General features: G+C 36.7%; 1 non-coding gene across 1 annotated transcript; it reads right to left on the reverse strand.

The window, feature by feature from the left end:
- Positions 1 to 11082: 11082 nt before the first annotated feature.
- On the reverse strand, positions 11083 to 11201 carry LOC144314978 (5S ribosomal RNA). The gene has a single exon (XR_013380805.1). It is a non-coding gene; the product is annotated as a 5S ribosomal RNA (ribosomal RNA).
- Positions 11202 to 13518: the final 2317 nt, after the last annotated feature.

A 13518-nucleotide genomic window follows, 5' to 3' on the forward strand; every position in this document is an offset into this window, starting at 1 on the left:
AGGGCACAGTTGCAAGCTGGGAATCTCTCCCATGAGAAAATGTGGAGAGAATTCTCTCCACTAGGTTTACATAGTTAAAAACAAAAAACAAAAAACAAAAAACAAAAACTGAAGTCTTTTTAAACAAAATCCACAGTTTAAAAAAAAATCTAAATAATGAGCAGTTCCAACCTTTTGGCTTTTTAACTTCTCCCACAAAGGCAGGTCAAATATAGCAGCAGCAGTCTAGATCTTTCCAGGAATTGAAGGTAGAGACCTTGACATTCCTCCTCACAGCCCCATGTGAGACCTGGAGGTAGCTGTGCCACTCTACTTGCACCTTCTCAGTCTCAAGGACAACAAGAAGGACCAGCATCTTCTAGCTCCTTCTCAGTTTTCGGCACACATCCCTTTGGAAGCAATTTGTTCAGGGATAAGGTTGCCCCAGGACCACTGGTGGCAGCAGGGGCAGCCATGGCTGTAGGAAGACTCACTAGGGAATTTGGGTCCTGGTGCCCCATGTCTATAAGCATCTTGACAAGAGTGTCAGATGAAATACATTACCTTTCCTTTCCAGAATTTTCCTCTATGCTCTTCCCAGCTGGATGAAACAGACAGAAACTACCAACCCTTATTTTTGTTCTTTTCTGAGAAAAGAGGATGAAAGTGAATTCCTTGGGCCAAGGTAGTGTAACTCAGAAGTCTTAATTGGTACAGTATCTTTAGATCCAGTTCTCTTATGGTACCCTGAGCCCCTCCACCTACCACCAGGTCTATGAAGTCCAGTCCAGAGTAAGTATCTGTTTCCATCAGAACTCACTGGTAGTTGACATCACATCAATCTGGCAGCTCTGTGCAGCAACTTCCCCCTCTGGAAATCTACCCCAGGTCATTTGCAGGCTCTGACTCTTGTTGGTAAACAGGACACTTATTTTGTGAGTCAGAGTATAAGAAGAATATGTCTAGATTCAACTATCTTAGTTCAGGCTCCTGTCACAAAGTACCATAGATTGAGTGGCTTATATATACCAGAAATGTATTTTTCATAGTTCTGGAGGCTGGAAGTCCAACATCAGGGTGCTGGTGAGGACCTCTTCCAGGCTGCAGACTGTCAGCTTCTCATGTGTCCTCATGTGGCAGAAAGAGATGAGAGGGCTCTGTGAGGTCCCTCTTATGAAGGCACTAATCCCATTTATGAGTATTCCACCCTTGTGGCCTAATCACCTTCCAAAGGCTCCACCTCTTAAGCAGATTACACTGGGGGTTAGGATTTCAGCACATGAATTGTAGCAGGACACAAATATTCACTCCATTGTAGCAACTCATCTCTGCATTGCTACAACCCTTCAATATCCTGCCATTTCATGGATCCAGGTGACCATCTCAGTTGAGTACAATGAAACATCCACTTGCCAGCTCAAATTACTTTCTTTCCTGAAAGGAGGTTCTTCAGATGGGCATCAACATGTGTTAATTTAGTGCGCCCCTCAAATTCCCATAGTGACCTCCATAGAGCTGTTTCTCACATAGGCATCCTTTAGTAGGTCAGGTTTTCCCTCCCATTCTGCCTAAACATATGGATAGGCCATTGACTACTGCCCATGAGTCGATTAAAAACCCAAACATAGAGAAAACATCATGCAAGTCACCCCTTGGAGCTTATTTTTGCCTTCATTGATCCGAGTGGCAGCCTTCCAAACAGGATGTTGTCTGATTACCTGGGAACCCCTATCCATAAACCAAGCAGCTTTTTTCTTTTTCTTTTTTTTTAAATTTATTTTATTTATTTTTTATTTTTATTTTTTATCAGCCAAGAGCTGTTTATAGGGCTCTGTGCAAGGAGGTAATAAAATCCAGAAGCTCCTGCAGTGGTCGCATCCTAGTCAATCCTAGGGGAAAATTCTACTGCTTATAACATCAAATAAGGATAAAATAGTATGTTAGTGTACAAATCAATCTTATTTTACCATAGAACTAGTCTGGGTACTGCCCTCACCACTAGAATATTCTCTGATATTACCCAAGACATGAGTCTTTCCTGTTTCAAGATATTTTATGTCCTTCAGCTGGGGAGGGAGTTACAACGGGATGTCTGCTAGTGAGCTAGTAATTGCTAATCTTCCTTCACACACAAGCCTCCTGTCCTTTCTCTTTGCTTTATTTTTCTCTACATAGCACTCATTACTACCTAGCACAGTATATATTTTACTTATCCATCTTGTATTTGTTAATCTCTTCCCCATGCCAGAATGTAAGCTCCAAAAGGGGAGGAGTTCTTGTGTGTGTTACTTCTGCTCTATCTCCATTGCCAAAAATGATACCTGGCACGTAACAGACCTGCAGAATAATCTGTTAAATGAGTGGATTTATAAGGACATAGATCAGCATAGCATAACACTTTGCACAGAAAGAAATCTCAAGATATAAAAAATATATATGATTAAAATAATATAACTCAATGGATAAAGAAAGGAATAGTCAAGACATAGTGTTGAGACCATTATATTAGTAAGCTATTTAGTAAATTAGATTCTATATTTTATTTTCATCTTAAAATAAAGAAGTCTGGCTGTATTCAAGAGAAAGATATAAAATGAAATCATGTAAGACTTAAAATCTAGTAGATATTGGCATGTGAAAAAGCTTTCTAAACATAAAAGTGATTAGAGAAATCACAAAGAAACTTTTTGAAACTGATGATATAAAATGTGAAATCATTTACATCAATATTCTTAGAAACCAAAAGATTAATGTCAAATAAGAATAAAATAGTTGCAATAACTATGACAGACTAGGGATTAATATCCTTACTAGAAAGTCTTCTATAGTAAGAATACAGTCAAACAACAAAAAGTGAAAAGTTATGGACCAATAATTCACAAAGGAAAAAGATAAAAATAATTAATAAAATTGTGAAGAGGGGTGGTTAAGTAGCTGACTCTTGATTTCTAGCTCAGGTCATGATCTCAGTAAGCCCTGTGTTGGGCTCCCCACTTAGCAAAGAGTCTGCTTGTCTCTCTGCTCTACCCCCACCCCCGCTTGTGCGCTCTCTGTCTCTCTCAAATAAATTAAATCTTTAAAAAAATTGCAAAGACTGTTCAACTATGCCAATAGTACAAGAAATGGACATTTCAATGCCAGTTAGATAGATTTTTCAAAAGTCAAGATGTAAAAATGTTTAAATGATACTACTCATTGCTAATGAAAATGGGTTGAGGGGGCATTCACAAACTGTTGGTGAGATTGATAATTATAACATCTCTCAAAATGGATACAGCAAGATTATACAGATGAATGTAAAAAGAGTCTCCATAACGTTCTTTCTTTTGATTCTTTAATACCATTTATTATAACTTTTATTAGTGAGTGGATTAGAGATATGACTAGATATTTGTGTATCAGGATGTTCAGTAGAGCATTTATTTACAATAATAGAAAAAAAGGTATTTTTTAAATGTTACAAATGGGAAATGATTAAATTTTGGCACAATCACATGTTGGAATATTAAGTGGCTGTTAAAAACATATCTAAGAGGATATTTAATGATATGGGTAAATGTTCATACTATTAAATAAGTGAGAAAAGGGGATATATATAGTTATATATATAGTTTATATATACAGTCATTAATAGAGTTTGTTGTATATATGTGTATTTTGGATATATGTATGTGTGTGTGTATAAAATTGTAAAGGAAATATACCACATGTTAACCTGAGTGATTGCTAAGTGGTGTGATTCTAGGTAGCTTTTAGTGTTCATTTAAAAACTTTTTAAATATTTTCCAAATATTCTGATAATTAAGTATTTTCTTATAAGCAAACCACAAAAGTAAATATAAAAGAAGTAGTCATAGAGAGACTGCAAAAAAACCCCAGAAAACCCCTCCAAACCCAAGCAGAAGTGTGAACAACATTCACCATCTTACATTCCTTTAGGAGAAATTGAGTGTGCATGCATTTGAAAAGAACACATGACAGCTGACTTAGCACAGAAAAAAAATCCTTAAATTTGAATTTCACAAGTGAACTTGAACTTCTGATGCATACTGTGTGTTTTCATTAAAAGTGTTCAAAGAGTGCAGACCTCAAAATGAACAGATTACATGTTCTAGTCAAGAACTCTGTGTACTTTTGAAGGGAATCTCAATTGGAAAAGTTGTATGGTTCTAGTGCTCAAAGGATGTAAAATATTGTGAACAGAAGAAACTCACTTATGCAAAGTCTAACGAGTTCTCAGCCTGTCTGATGAGCTAAAGAAGGAGAAAATCTCATTTTCTCATATAAATCAAGGATTCATACCTTATTGCAAACCGGAAGTAAAACTGTTGTAGGTTTTTGGATGTAATGGTAATAACTAAAGCCAAAGGCAGCCTTGATTCCTAATAGATTAATACACTTTCCTAAAGTAATAAAATTTTCAATCTATATCTTATCTTTGTTTTAAACTAAGGGAAATTAGGAGAACCTGAGTGGCTCATTTGGTTAAGGGTCTGCCTTCACCTCATGTCATGATCCCGGTCAGGGATTCAGTCCTGTATGGTGTTCCCTGCTCAGCAGGAAGTCTGCTTCTCCCTCTCTCTTGCTCTCTTTCTATCTCAAATAAATAAATACAATCATTAAAAAAATAATAATATAAGAGAAATTAAGGAGAAAATAATTAATATTCACACTAAATCCACATTGTCTTTCGAAACTGTAAATCTGTTGTTTCTCTTATGGGTCTCATAGTGTCTGCCAAGGCTCTGAATTTCTCTTCACCTAGGCAAGGAACACAGCCCTTTTGTGGAGAGCTACGTTTATCTCAAAATGGGCCTGTTTTCAAATGTGAACCTTTAAAAAAAAAAGATGAAGTAAACTCCTACAGATTTAATTAAACACATCCTTTCAAATAAGAACCTTTGGGAGTGATGTGACCACAGAACTCTGGCCTTGACTGCTTCTTACAAAATGTAAAATGGAAATTGACTAAGCTTTATGTTTCTGTGTTTTTCACAATTAGAAATATTTTCTAAATCGTTCATCATGCAAAAGCAAATTTCCTCAAAATGTGAACCTTGCTTTCCATCTTCATAATTCCCAGCACTCATCCACTCTGACACTGCAATCTAGAAGAGTGGAACAACTTTGAAAAGATCCCATATCCTGTGACTGACTTTCTTTCTTTCTTTTCTTTTTTTTTTTTTTTTGTAAGATTTTATTTATTTATTCATGAGAGACCCAGAGAAAGAGTCAGAGACACACAGGCAGAGGGAAAAGCAGGCTCCCTTTGGGGAGCCTGAAGTGGGACTTGACCTTGAGATCATGACCTGAACCAAAGGCAGATGCTCAACCACTGAGCCACCTAGGAGCCCCATCCTGTGACTTTTGCATGCCCTTTACACTGTCTGAGGGGGGAGAGAATGGAATGGGCTCTGTATGAAGATGACAGAAAATTTGTGTCTTGTCGGTCCTCTTGCCAACGTCTCTCTGAAATTTTAAATTTATTAAACACACCTGCAATCTAATGAGCGTGACAAACTTAAATTTTATCCAACTGACTCTTGGGCCTAGAAAGGAAATTTTGTGCTAATTTTTGAATACTCACGTTTCTGAATAATTTCCTAAGTCTCTTTTGTGGTTTTACTTGTGATGATTCTTTCTTTCTCTGCTTCTTTTAATAGAATTATTTCCAATATTTTATTTGTGTGTGTCACTATGTGGAGTAGTGGCTTTTTCTCTAATACCCAATAAAGTATAAAACCCTGAAGCAGCAGTTGACTCTAGGTAGAGCAACACTAAGCCTCACTGTGGCTTCTTACTGTCCAAATACCTTGTAGAGGCAATAAGGAAATTCCAAGATTTTTTGTGAGGAGAGACTACTTCTTCCTCACATCCTCCTGGATGATCATCTTAATAATAAAAAAATATTATGGGCAGCCTGGGTGGCTCAGTGGTTTAGTGCCGCCTTCAGCCCAGGGTGTGATCCTGGAGACCCAGGATCGAGTCCCATGTTGGGCTCCCTGCATGGGGCCTGCTTCTCCCTTTGCCTGTGTCTCTGCCTCTATTTCTCTCTGTCTCTCATGAATAAATAAATAAATAAATCTTTAAAAAAATATTAGAAAGATCATTTGGGAGAACAGCTTTTCTGGTGCTTCTCAAAAGGCTAGCCTGGATTGGAAAGTGATTTCCATTTTCTCCTAGCTCTCCTTTTATGCTCTTCATTTAGAATAAGAACATGCCCTTCTCTTGCAGCCAAAAAAGTAACTGTCAGCAGTGACATTGTGCAGGAGACTCCAGGCTTGGTTCTTTTTTCTTGTGTTCTCTGAAGAGAAAATGATTATACTGTGGCTTGCCATTGATTAACTCAAATCATCCAACTATAGAGAAAGGAAATAGTGTAGCACAGAAACCATAGCAACCTCCATGAAAATGATTGCTATAATGACATGCTTTTAGTATGTCCAGGCTTCCAGGTGGCAATTGCTTACAATTTTTGCCTGTGGTATGGGATCATCCACAGTGGAGCTGCTGAGCGTTCACTAGTAATGGCCATTATGGTTATGGAGGGGGAGCCCATGCTGACTGCTGAGATGTAGCAACAGAAAAATTAGCTTTTGATGTATTGTGTAATCAAGGAGGGATTATGTATACTTACCTCATTGCTTTGGGAATCTTTACATTATCTTGTCTTAGTTTGTTCAGGCAGTTCTAACAAATACCATAGATTCTGTTCTGGGTGGCTTAAATGTGAAATACTTATTTCTCACAGTTCTGGAAAGTGGAATGTCCCAGATCAAGGCTCCAGCAGATGCAGTATCTGGTGAAAACTATCTTCTCACTGTGTCATCACATGACAGAAGAAGCAAGGGGCCCCTGAAGTCTAACCTCACTCATGAGAGCTCTACCTTTATGACCTAATCACCTCTCAAAGGCACCATCTCCAAATATAGTCACATTGGGAATTAGGTTTCAACTTATAAATTTGGGGGAGACAAATGTTCAGACTGTGGAATATCTGTGATCATTAATTGATTTTTTTAAAGATTTCATTTATTTATTTATGAGAGACACACAGAGAGAGGCAGAGACACAGGCAGAGGGAGAAGCAGGCTCCCTTCAGGGAACCTGATGTGGGACTCGATCCCAGGAGCCTGGGATCACTACCTAAGCCAAAAGCAGACACTCAACCACTGAGCCACCCAGGCGCCCCCATTAATTGATCTTTTAATTTCACTTGATCAACTAGAAGTTAGTTTTGTTTCAGACTCTAAAAAGTCACTTTATTTTGTGGGTCACAGAGAGCTCTCTTATCAGGGACTACTGTTACTATAAAAAAACAAAAATATTGGAATATACCAGTGGCATTTTATATTTTTATATTTTATAAAGCCATCTATTTCATTGCTAACCCTAAATTTGAAAGATGAGAGTTTGTAGCTCTGGACACGAAAACTTCAATAGGAGTGATAATACCTGGAAACCAGAGGGAAAGGCCAGAAGTAATAGCCTTTCTTTACCTGAATTAGGAGATTTTTTTCACCAGTTGGAATCTTACTACATTTGCAAAAATTATCTAATCTCCATATTGTACATAAAAAGCCCAAAGTAGACAGCAATCTTTCTTCATAATTTTTCTGATATACAAGAATTTGTTGATCTATGGTACAACCCACTATCAAAGGCAAACATTGGAAATAACTTTATGGATTATAGCCTTAAATGTAGTCTTTTGCTTACTTAGAAGAATCAAAAGATACTTTATCCAAACTTAGACTGTAGTAACTTGTTCTATATTTTAGCACTGCTATCAAAAAAGACACTTTTCATTCATTTATTTTTTTTTTCAAGTAAGCAGAGAATATTAAAAGTCCAGCATGTGCTAAATACTTCGGTGGGCACTGAGACAACATTATCAGAAGCCTGAGGTTTCTAAAGCCTAGAAACCCTCAAGTTCCCAGTGGTTAATAAATCAATGGATAGCTAAATATTTTAGGGTATTTGCTGAAGGAAGTTTGCTACCAATTGAAATGACTCCAGATACTTCTCTTTTTTAGAGATTATTTACTTATTTATTGGGGCAGGGTAGGTGCAGAGGGCGAGGGAGGGAGAATCTCAAGGAGATTCTCTGTTCAGCAGGGAGCCCAGTGAAGGGGTGGGGGTGGGGCTCGATCTCATGACCCTAAGAGATCATGACCTGAGCTGAAATCAAGAGTAGGACACCCAACTGACTGAGCCACCTGGACGCTCTTCTTTTTTATAGACTTCTTAGGCTTATGTGTTCATCTTTTAGTAAAACTAGGTTCAAGGGATAATTGAAGTCTCCCATTTGGCAATGAAAATGTGCCTCAATTTAAGGTTTCTGTAGGCTGTAGTTAGATCAAAAGGATCAAGGCTTCAGGCCATGACCAAAAAAAAAGGGGGGGCAGAGGCAAGCAGATGTCTCAGAGATTGTAAGGGTCTATTAGAACCTTCAGAAACTATGAATTTTGAATCATTTCTATATAATTTTCTTTTATCTGTTTCCATGTGGCTAAGTCTTTCATCTTCAGCAAGACTTTACTCAAGAGGTAGACAAACTATATCCTATATCCCTTTTATATATCCATAGTACATATGGGTGTTTATTACATGTTTATTGATTTAACATCACTCTCATAATTTAAATTATTACATGAATGCATGAAACAATTAGAAACATATTGAGTGCAATCTATGACTTTGGAAAATTATAGCAGTGTGTTCTTTTAAGAGACTTAATATCAGCTTCAAACTTGACATTGGGTTTTAGTCATTTAAATCCACTTCGGGGTTATGTAAGGCTACTTCTTGAAGCTAAATATAAGGATGAATACATAAGTTTGCATTTCACATTCTCCTTTTAAAGAATTAATTTAGCTTATCTCTCTGAAACAGATTTGATTAATTTAAAATATGCCCTTGGACATTGACTTTTCAGAATGAAAATCTGCAGCGAGCTCGGTGTATACCTCAGATGTGAACTGATCATGGAAAATAAAAAACAAACCTTGGAGTCAACAGAGTCCTTGCCACTTCCTGAGGCCCTGACCTCTAGTGTCATGTGGTCAATGTTACATTCTTTATTTTCTTTAATTATTGGTTTTCACATGATAGGTGAGTGTGCAGGACGGCTGTCAGAAGATGCATTTATAAACTGTTATGTGAAAGGGTTTTGAAATATATCAAATGCATCATAAGGCAAGAATTCACACAGCAAGTCTTGTGGCTAATCCTTTGCTTTGAGGTAAGCAGCAACCGTGGGAGGTGGTGGAGTAAAATGTTTAGTTAATATTCACTGCTGGCGGGTTATTACAGTTGAAGTCATGATAGAGGTAATTTTGCTTATATAAGTAAAATTTGTATTATCTGTACTGTTGAGGCAAAAAGTCATTGAAAATGTGAAAATTACTGTCAACATACTGGAATGCAACTAGGTATATAGAGAGGATTTTGAAAGACATGATGAGTCAGAAATTTTTTAAGAAGTTTTTTGTATGCATCCATTTTCATGTTGATGAAAATACATCTTTTTCCCCTGCCCCTGTCCATCTGTAGTGTGTAAATAGCTGATTTGAGAGTTGTTTTTTCCTGGACCTCGTGGGCGTTAATAGAAGCCTGAACAGCAATTTCAACTCTTTAGTTGACTACACCTAGCATTTATGTTTACATAACTAGACATTTCATCAACCAAACATCGCTCTTCAGGGAGCATTGGAATCTGAATCCGAGTCTTAGGGAGACATCCACGTTTACTGGTTTAAAGCACCGGTGAGAGTTAACCCAATCGGGTTTTTAATCCTGGCCTGGCCATGTACTTGCTTTGTGTCATTTTACAAATTATATAACCTTAAAGTCAAGAATAAGCAGTTAATAAATGGGAGTCATTCTTGATTTTATTAACATTGTGGAATATTTAATTATTGGTATGGCCTGGAAGTGTTGAGAGATGAAGTGGTGGAGAGGTCAAAAGGACAAGGTCTAATCTGTTGTGGTTTACTCTGATGGCTCTTAAATAGTCTCTGGTTCTATTACATCAGAGACACTTGGAATTTTTTTTTTTTTTTTTGTAGATTTCTGATTCTATTCCTTTTATCTCTTTGAGAAACTGTTTTCTCCACTCACCAGCTTACAAATGTGCAAAATGATTACTCCAGCTTATACTTTATGTCACGTTTCAGTTATACTTTTCAATACAACCTGACAATTTGGAATAAGTTGTATCTATGTAATCAGGGCCAAAGGAAAAAAATGTGAGGTATCAAGAAGATGACAAGAATATTACAAATCATACCTATATCATGAGACAAGAGCTATACTCAGAGACAAATTCTTAGTGTTAAATGATTTACACTAGAAAAGTAATACCAACAGAATATAAGGAAACCTGAGAAAGCTGAAATAAAAGCAGAAATTATTGAAAAGGAAAGAGGCAAAAAGAACGTAAATAAATCAAAGGATTTTCTTGTTTTAAGTTGGGGTGGGGGTGGTAGACATATCTGTGCCATTAAAGAAAGGCAAAACACAAATGTAGCAAATGTGAAACCAAAATAATGTAGTATTGGTGGAATGACAGTTATGATTATAACAAAATATTATGTATTTGAAAAGATCCTTTAAAAACTATAAAGTACCGGGATCCCTGAGTGGCGCAGCGGTTTGGTGCCTGCTTTTGGCCCAGGGCGCGATCCTGGAGACCCAGGATCGAATCCCACATCAGGCTCCCGGTGCATGGAGCCTGCTTCTCCCTCTGCCTGTGTCTCTGCCTCTCTCTCTCTCTCTCTCTGTATGACTATCATAAATTTAAAAAAAATAACAAAATAAAAACTATAAAGTACCAAAATTAACTCAAGAAATAGACCAATGATACTGGAGAAAGATTTAAATATCGTAAGAAAAGAATTATCTCCACAAAGGCTCTGGCCCCATATAATGTTACTGGTTCTTTCTTAAAATATTTTCAAAAATAATTCACTACTTTGCTATACAAAGTGATCAAGAGCATGAAGAGAGAGAAAAGAATCTTTAAAAAATCCATTCATGATTCTCTCACAGAAGTGAGTTATAAGTCTGAGATAGCCAGCATAATGTTTTTTTTTTTTTTAAAGCCTACAGCACCCAGTATTCCCAGGCGGTCTCCCATCGAAGTACTAACCAGGCCCGACCCTGCTTAGCTTCCGAGATCAGACGAGATCGGGTGCGTTCAGGGTGGTATGGCCATAGACTAGCCAGCATAAACTTATTTAAAGTTCAGTGATATATATTATCATGAATGTAAAAATTTCCAAGTTAAAATTAATACATCTCATTCATCAATATCACAAAATAATAGGATGTCATAATCTTTTTCTTATCAGAATATCATGATCATTTAATGTATGCAAATATATCACATTTCATAAGTAGATTAAAAAGGAGAAAATTATCAGACAATAAAACGGCATTTAGAAACTTAACCCCTGTACTTATTTTTTTAATTGTTGCATTAGGTAAATTTTGAAAAATATTTATATCGCATAGTTTATCAAGTATATCTCAACACAACCACCATCTTTAATGGTGAAACAATATAGGCACATAATCATTAAGTCAGGGAAAGAAGAAAGATGACTGGGAGGATTAATATTATTTACTATTTACCATTTCTTGGATTGGCTAGTCAGGAATGATGGCAATAGACAAGCTAGAATTTGGACACCAATTTTTCATTATTTATGAATAATATGATTATCTAGAAAGCTCAAGGGCAGAAAATAAAGAAGGAAAACATACTAGAATTAAGAAAAGAGAGACTCACTTAATTAAAATATAAATACATAGCATTAGTGGACAACTTCCCTATACATGGGCAATAACTAGTTAGAATGTATGACAGGGAAACAAATGCCAATTAAACTATAATGACAAAACCAACAATAAATCAATTTAACAATAAAGGTAGAAGATTCATTATTAAAAATTTTTAATGCATACTTAGATAACTAAAAGAAAAATTTGAGTAGCTGGAAAATACATAATTACCTGGAATATAATGGATATCAAATATTATTTAAAAAATTTTTTCAGGTTAAAGAAATTCTAATAATATTTGAGGTTTTTGCTATTATATTATTGCAAGTGTTTGCATCAATATTCATATGTGAAATTGATTTGTAGTTTTCTTTTCTGTACTATTAGAAAAATAATAAGGGCAGAACACCTGGGTGGTGCAGTTGGTTGAGCATCTCACTCTTGGTTTTGGCTCAGATCATGATCTCAGAGTCATGGAATGGAGGCCTGAGCCAGGCTCCATGTTCAGCAGGGAGTGTGCTTGCGATTCTCTCTCACCCTCTGATCCTTCCCCTCCTCACATATATTGTGTTCTCTCGCTCTTTCTCTCAAGTGAATAAGTAAAATCTTTAAAAGAAAAAGAGAAAAATAGTAAAGGCAAATGACTAAGATAATTTAGAACTAAAATAAAGGGAAGAACTATACAAATTATGAAAACCTATTTTAATAATATAAACAGCATGCTACTGGTTCAAGAGTAGACCTTCAAATAAACATGACAGAATAGAAAGTTCAGGAATAGATTTTGATACTTAGGATGTGGCAAAGCCTATTATTTCAAATAAGCCAGAGAATAAACTCATATTTAATATATTTTGCTGAAACAAATGGTCGTTTTATTTTAAATTTTTTTTTAATTTTTAAAAGATTTTATTTATTTATGAGAAAGTGAGCAAGAGAGAGAGAGATAGAGAGAGCACGAGAGAGCACATGAGCAGGGGGGAGAGAAAGAGGGATAGGGAGACACAGGCTCCCCACTGAGCAGGGAGCCGGATGTGAGACTTGATCCCAGGACCCTGAGATCATGACCTGAACTGAAGGCAGACACTTAACCAACTAAGCCATCCAGACACCCAACAAATGGTCATTTTATTTAGGAAAAAGTTTGATGTGTGCCTCATAACTTGTATTCCTTTTTTTTTTCTGAATATTTTATTTATTCATGAGAGACACAGAGTGAGAGGCAGTGATATAGGCAGAGGGAGAAGCAGGCCCTCTGCAGGGAGCCTGATGAGGGACTCGATCTGGGATCCCCAGATCATGACCTGAGCCAAAGGCAGACGCTCAACCACGGAGCCACCCAAGCATCCCATAACTTGTATTCCGATAAGAACTGTAACAAGCATAAAAGCTAACTTGTGCCAAACCCTATTCTAATCTCTCTATACACAGTAACTAATTATATCCCCACAATAACTCACCAGGTAGATAATTATTCCCATCCTGCAGATAAGTAAATGGAGGCACAGAAAGGTTTAGTAATTTGCCCAAGATCCTATGGCTATGAAATGGCAGAGCCAGCATTCATTCACATGGATAATTTGGCTCAAATTAGGGCTCAGTGTCCATGCTTAATTCCATTTGTCTTATTATTCCTTTTTTGGGTGTGTGGAAAGACTTCCATGGTCTTCTTTCCTCATCTTACTATCCTAAAAGATATTCTTGTGAGCACAGTTAGTTTTCAAGGGGATGAGCAGGTCCCTGGAACAGTCA

Source organism: Canis aureus, chromosome 5, assembly GCF_053574225.1.
Source record: "Canis aureus isolate CA01 chromosome 5, VMU_Caureus_v.1.0, whole genome shotgun sequence".
Lineage (NCBI taxonomy): Eukaryota > Metazoa > Chordata > Mammalia > Carnivora > Canidae > Canis > Canis aureus.